The sequence below is a fragment of the Rosa rugosa genome, chromosome 7 (assembly GCF_958449725.1).
Source record: "Rosa rugosa chromosome 7, drRosRugo1.1, whole genome shotgun sequence".
Lineage (NCBI taxonomy): Eukaryota > Viridiplantae > Streptophyta > Magnoliopsida > Rosales > Rosaceae > Rosa > Rosa rugosa.
The window spans coordinates 37,963,222-37,970,494 of record NC_084826.1 but is presented as its reverse complement, the minus strand read 5'-3'; the positions used below and the strand labels follow the sequence as shown (position 1 = coordinate 37,970,494).

Below are 7,273 nucleotides of genomic sequence, written 5' to 3'. Positions count from 1 at the left end.
CGCTGGCTACAGTGAAAATCGGACTAGCCCCGCTAGTCAAGCAACGATAAAATATGGGGAAGAAGTTTCACCATACGAAAGAAGGGAGCCTCCCAGGCTCGGGTCGGAGTGTCCCACACTCTGGAGCATCCCATGCTCTGCTCTTACTCACCCACAAACACATAGTAAGCAGGGAGGAGTACTAATAGGCTAGCTAGCAATAAATATGACGACCCAGGTATGGCGGGTAAAAACCATTAAAATCCAGTAAATCTATAAGGCTTCCCCATGTCCCACGAATAAAGAAAACACGGGTACGATTCCCAACCGTGCCCGGAAATTCTCGTAAAAGTCGTATAAAGCAACAGCGTGTCCCACACGCTAAAAGAATAGCTAGATTAACAATAGGGCATTCCCAATGCCAAAATCGAAAGTCAATAAATAACAAGAAATATAATTCCATCGAAATCCCATTTCGAAAAATATTCCAGAAATCTCAATATCGACGAATAAAATATATTAATAAATTCCGGAAATCACCTCGGAAAAATAATTCGTCGAAAATCACTTAAATCACAAGTTCAAATCCGAGCGAATAAAACTCACGTTCCAAAAATCATGATGGAAAATCCAAGCAATATTCCAAAACCGAAATCATATCCGAAACTAAAATAATATGATAATTAATAAAACATTAATTCGAAAAATAAATGCATGCATCAATATTCAAAAACAAACGTCCACTCACAGTACTATTGGCGATCACACAAACACGTTCCTTCATCTAGCCATAGCTCGCAACAACGTCCTGTACACAAGTACATTTCCATAAACGACAATTCGAATAAATAATTACGAACCTAAACGAAACCCGAAAATCCCTATCTCCACTACTTCTCAAATTCAACCCAAATCTCTTCCACAACACCAATTCCTCAATCAACATATTCCACAACGAAAACGAGGAAAATCCGACGGTCGGATTTCCAACAATTCAATCACAAAACACCGAACTTCGAAAAATCACAAACAATTCCAAACTCCTCCAAAATTCACCAAACTTCACATACAAGCTCTACAATAGTCATACAATTTAATGAGCTAAAAACTGGAATTAAATCACTGCACAACACGCCTCCACGCGCCACCAACAGTGGCGGCGCGTGGGGCCCACGCGCCGGCGGCCACCACCTCCGATGGCCACCAAATTTGGACAGTAGCATCTACTCAACACACCCAACCATTCATTCAACTACAACAAGTTCCAATTTTACCTGAAAGAGCTCCAATTCGGCCGATGAACACAAGCCCAGAAATTTCTCAAGAACCCTAAAATTTCAATTCATCAATTCGACTTCTACACAACAAATCGTGACACAAGGCCATAGGGGAAATGATCAGTGATGAAAACCGAACCTTCGATGTCAATTTCGTGGCCGGAAACGGCCGGAATCGGACGAATCGCCGGAAAACCCCAATCTGCTACAGTGAAGTTCACGACTCCAAATCGAGCTCCACCGGTCGAGCCACCGCAAAACACCACCCCAGGCGTGTCAAGGGAGAGAAGGCGAGCCTGATGATGTCCGGATTCCATCGTGGGGTGGCCAGAAAAGGAAGAAATCGGGCCGAAGAGGAGAAAGGATCGGGGGAGAGGAGAGAGAAAAGCCGGTAAGTGGAAACTTACCACAGTAAATTGGCTATTTATAGAAACTTACCATGAACAGTAACCATAAACAGTAACTTTACTATTTCGCTTATAACTTTCGCATACGGGCTCCGATTTTTACGTACCACATATGCACGCGCTCGGTTTAACGTCCCCCACAACTTTCATGAAGAAACTTTTCTCAAATTCTGACCCGAACAAAAAGTCGACTTTTAGGGCCACTAAAAGTACTAAACCGAAAGTAAAAGTGAAAGTAAAGGTCGTTTACCGTCCAAATGACTAGTAAACCGGTAAATTCAGGTTCGGGACGTTACAATCTCCCCTCCTTATAAAATTTCGCCCTCGAAATTCACACGGATAAGTAGTAACTACACACGTCCCCAAATGTCACTTACATAGCCGATCACGTCATGTAACACATCTTTCGAAACTCGTTTCATCGTCAGAACAAATATCTCACAGCTTAACCATTACCACCAGTAATAGCACCAAGATAGTAAGACCACTCAATTCCTCCAAAGCAATCCCCTACACGTATTAAACTCAAACAACAACCAGTTCTCCCGGACGACAAAACACCATTCACCAAGTCTTCCATAAACGGTATCCATGATGGAGAACAAATTGCACTCGTCCAATATCTTGTATCAAACCACACAACACACGGATCTGAAAGTGGTCCCACCACGTAACAATCCAATTTCCTCGAATTAATCACCACTAAAATACTTTACTGTTATCAATAACCAGAGTCACTTGGAAACACGGCATCTAGCCATAAAAATTCAAAATATTTATTCAATTTTCCACTATAAATGGTTTCCAACACTGAGATTCCCCAGGAATCGCCAAAAACTCCCAATAATATTTCAAATGCTACTTAACAACCGATCACATCACATGACACATCTACCGAAACTCGGTTCAAAATCAGAACCACAATTACTACTAGTCTCAATTCAACAATAATCCAGATTCCGAAACTATTTTATCATCCAGAGGCAGCCCAAAGCTATTGTCACTCGTCTCAGACACTCAAACACAAACTCGAACTCCGGTTTCCACACCACAATCCATGCCCCAACAAAATTGTTGGCAACGAGGAAAAGACAACCACAACATTTTCCTCGAATCACATTTCGTAGCACAACTCGAAACTCTAGAGTAGTTTTACTCTACCATCACCAGAGATAGGCGCAAAACAATTAACCAAACGAATACGCAAAGAAAACCTTAAGAGGTCGGCGTACAAGAGGCATAGCACCAGAAGAAAACCAACTAGCTTTGTACCTTACACACTTGATGAATACCACAGCACCGAAGAGTACACGATGGGGAACCGCTGCAGTCGGGCCATCACTCGAGAGGTACTGGGCAACACCAAGCATATAAGGTAACAGAATAGAAACGAGTCTACAGAACCTAACAACCTAATGCTCTGATACCAAATTGACAGGACCCGCCCCGGATTTCACCCTGAAATCCGAGGTGGCCCTGCGGGGCCCACCTTAGAGATAACTCTACCGAGAACTGGTCGAGTCACCCCTAAAGTGGACTACCCAAAATAGTAACCCACAATAGATCAGAGCCAAACAAAGAAGTGCGGAAGCTATTCGTCAACTATGCCTCGATCCATGTACGCCCGACCTCAACTAATAGCGCCTGCAAACTGGGCATTAGAAACCGAAAGGCCCAGGGGAAAGTAGACGAAAAACGTTAGCGTGAGTGGACAAAAATAAACAATTTAAAATAAGAAGGATTTCATACTTTCCCACATTTATTTCATTAAAAACCTCGATGCATGCACAAATGGTAAAACACATTTAGCTTTAAATCCAAGGATTTCAAAACGATAAACCGACTAGCCTCGCTAGTCAAAACATTCGAAAATAATGTATCGTAAAACCGAAATTTCGTTTCTCAAGAAAATAAGACCAGCCCCGCTGGCTACAGTGAAAATCGGACTAGCCCCGCTAGTCAAGCAACGATAAAATATGGGGAAGAAGTTTCACCATACGAAAGAAGGGAGCCTCCCAGGCTCGGGTCGGAGTGTCCCACACTCTGGAGCATCCCATGCTCTGCTCTTACTCACCCACAAACACATAGTAAGCAGGGAGGAGTACTAATAGGCTAGCTAGCAATAAATATGACGACCCAGGTATGGCGGGTAAAAACCATTAAAATCCAGTAAATCTATAAGGCTTCCCCATGTCCCACGAATAAAGAAAACACGGGTACGATTCCCAACCGTGCCCGGAAATTCTCGTAAAAGTCGTATAAAGCAACAGCGTGTCCCACACGCTAAAAGAATAGCTAGATTAACAATAGGGCATTCCCAATGCCAAAATCGAAAGTCAATAAATAACAAGAAATATAATTCCATCGAAATCCCATTTCGAAAAATATTCCAGAAATCTCAATATCGACGAATAAAATATATTAATAAATTCCGGAAATCACCTCGGAAAAATAATTCGTCGAAAATCACTTAAATCACAAGTTCAAATCCGAGCGAATAAAACTCACGTTCCAAAAATCATGATGGAAAATCCAAGCAATATTCCAAAACCGAAATCATATCCGAAACTAAAATAATATGATAATTAATAAAACATTAATTCGAAAAATAAATGCATGCATCAATATTCAAAAACAAACGTCCACTCACAGTACTATTGGCGATCACACAAACACGTTCCTTCATCTAGCCATAGCTCGCAACAACGTCCTGTACACAAGTACATTTCCATAAACGACAATTCGAATAAATAATTACGAACCTAAACGAAACCCGAAAATCCCTATCTCCACTACTTCTCAAATTCAACCCAAATCTCTTCCACAACACCAATTCCTCAATCAACATATTCCACAACGAAAACGAGGAAAATCCGACGGTCGGATTTCCAACAATTCAATCACAAAACACCGAACTTCGAAAAATCACAAACAATTCCAAACTCCTCCAAAATTCACCAAACTTCACATACAAGCTCTACAATAGTCATACAATTTAATGAGCTAAAAACTGGAATTAAATCACTGCACAACACGCCTCCACGCGCCACCAACAGTGGCGGCGCGTGGGGCCCACGCGCCGGCGGCCACCACCTCCGATGGCCACCAAATTTGGACAGTAGCATCTACTCAACACACCCAACCATTCATTCAACTACAACAAGTTCCAATTTTACCTGAAAGAGCTCCAATTCGGCCGATGAACACAAGCCCAGAAATTTCTCAAGAACCCTAAAATTTCAATTCATCAATTCGACTTCTACACAACAAATCGTGACACAAGGCCATAGGGGAAATGATCAGTGATGAAAACCGAACCTTCGATGTCAATTTCGTGGCCGGAAACGGCCGGAATCGGACGAATCGCCGGAAAACCCCAATCTGCTACAGTGAAGTTCACGACTCCAAATCGAGCTCCACCGGTCGAGCCACCGCAAAACACCACCCCAGGCGTGTCAAGGGAGAGAAGGCGAGCCTGATGATGTCCGGATTCCATCGTGGGGTGGCCAGAAAAGGAAGAAATCGGGCCGAAGAGGAGAAAGGATCGGGGGAGAGGAGAGAGAAAAGCCGGTAAGTGGAAACTTACCACAGTAAATTGGCTATTTATAGAAACTTACCATGAACAGTAACCATAAACAGTAACTTTACTATTTCGCTTATAACTTTCGCATACGGGCTCCGATTTTTACGTACCACATATGCACGCGCTCGGTTTAACGTCCCCCACAACTTTCATGAAGAAACTTTTCTCAAATTCTGACCCGAACAAAAAGTCGACTTTTAGGGCCACTAAAAGTACTAAACCGAAAGTAAAAGTGAAAGTAAAGGTCGTTTACCGTCCAAATGACTAGTAAACCGGTAAATTCAGGTTCGGGACGTTACAGGGTGGCTCCAGGAGAATAAGGATGAGTGATTTAGAAGTGTAAATTTCCTTTCTACAGGTTTTGGGTAGTCCATTTTAGGGGAAGTTCTGCCAAATTTTTGGAAGAATTTTTTCTAAGGTGGACCCTGTAGGGCCACTTCGGATTTCAGGGTGAAATCCGAGGGCGGGTCCTGTCAATTCCCATCGGCAACGTTCGTTTGAAGCTGACGACAGAGTTGATAGCAAAAGATGCGAACTATTCCAGGTCAATTTCATCAGATCTTTCACAATATACGAGTCCATATCAGTCTCATCACATCATTCACTGTACAATTCCAGATATAATCAATAGCTCGGGATCGAGATCAAGATCAACATCAAAGACCAACAATCTTCATCGTAGAAAAAAAAAATGAAGAGAAGATGGAGGGGAGAATCTGGATCAAGATTTAGCCAAATTGGAGTAGAAGTAGATGGAGGAGATGATCATGAGAAGAGGTTCAAGTTATGGTGGCTGAAGGTCGCAAAAGGAGGAGAATGATGAAACAAGAGGTTGAAGAGAGATATCTGGTTGGATTTGATTTATCTTACCTTTCTAAGAGGATTTCTAATCCAAGTCTGATTGGAAACAATATTTCCAGCCCACACTTAACTGGGCTTCCAAACATGACAACTTGCTTGATTGGAAAAATTTTGTCATATCCATCCCTATATCAGGGCAAACAAAGTCTGAGTAGTCATAGAAGTGTGCTGCTCTTGCTAGGATCATCAACTGGTTTTGTTTCAACTCTGAGGCTTAATGCCACCAATTATAGTTAGACATAGTTAGACAAGGTTATAGTAGTAGATAGTTCATCAGAAAACTATTATTACACATACGTTGACATGATTAACCTTGTGAGTTTTGAGGATTTAATTATAATAATCCAACCAATTTCATGGCTGTCTTGAGACATTTCATTTTCTAGTGTTTCATGGCTGTCTTTGCATGATGACTGCCTAGTCCAAAAGCCAACATGCCTTAAGGGCGCTCCCGCTACACTTGGTAAGATTACAAAATATTTGGCTCAATCAACAAACAAAGTATCAGCGTGAGAGTTCCACTTTTCCTATCAACTCGATCTTTAAATGATGGAAACTGATACCACCAAAGACCCTAGATAGGACTTTCCATGAGAATTGAGACAATAAATAGTCAAAAATAGGTTTACGTACCATAAAATCTTTCTATATTGTGGTAATTAACTTTTTCTTTTCAGGAAAGGGAAAAAATCAGGAATGGTCACTGAGTTATGACATATTCGACACTTAACTTACTGTATTTTCAATAATATCACATAACTCACTCAATTTTGAAACCGTCTATCACATAACTCACTATCGTCTAACGACGTTTATTATGCCGTTAAATATTTGAACTAGAGGGTCATTTTCGTCCAATTCATTGTGAAAATATTGTTTAGTTGAGATTTTATTATTATTATTATTATTATTATTATTATTATTTTTTTTTTTTTTTTTTTTATGACTATCGTTAGTTGAGTTAGCCCGACTTTCTCAAATCACAAACAAAAAGGGGAAGAACTAGAGAGAGACGAGAGTGGGAGTGAGAGGAAGAGGTCTTCTGAAAACTTTGATCGAGTAGCGATGTCAGATGTGCCAAAAATGTGGAGATATTTCAGACTGGATGGAGAGCCACCAACAAGGCATGGTAAGTGAATCATCCTGAGTTAGGGTTTTAAAATGAT

General features: G+C 41.2%; 1 long non-coding RNA gene across 1 annotated transcript; it reads right to left on the bottom strand.

Moving 5' to 3' along the window:
• Positions 1–2,956: 2,956 nt before the first annotated feature.
• Positions 2,957–4,885, bottom strand: LOC133720378 (uncharacterized). The gene is made up of 3 exons (XR_009851822.1): positions 4,840–4,885; positions 4,314–4,373; positions 2,957–3,314 (listed from the first exon to the last, which is right to left on the bottom strand). It is a non-coding gene; the product is annotated as an uncharacterized LOC133720378 (long non-coding RNA).
• Positions 4,886–7,273: the final 2,388 nt, after the last annotated feature.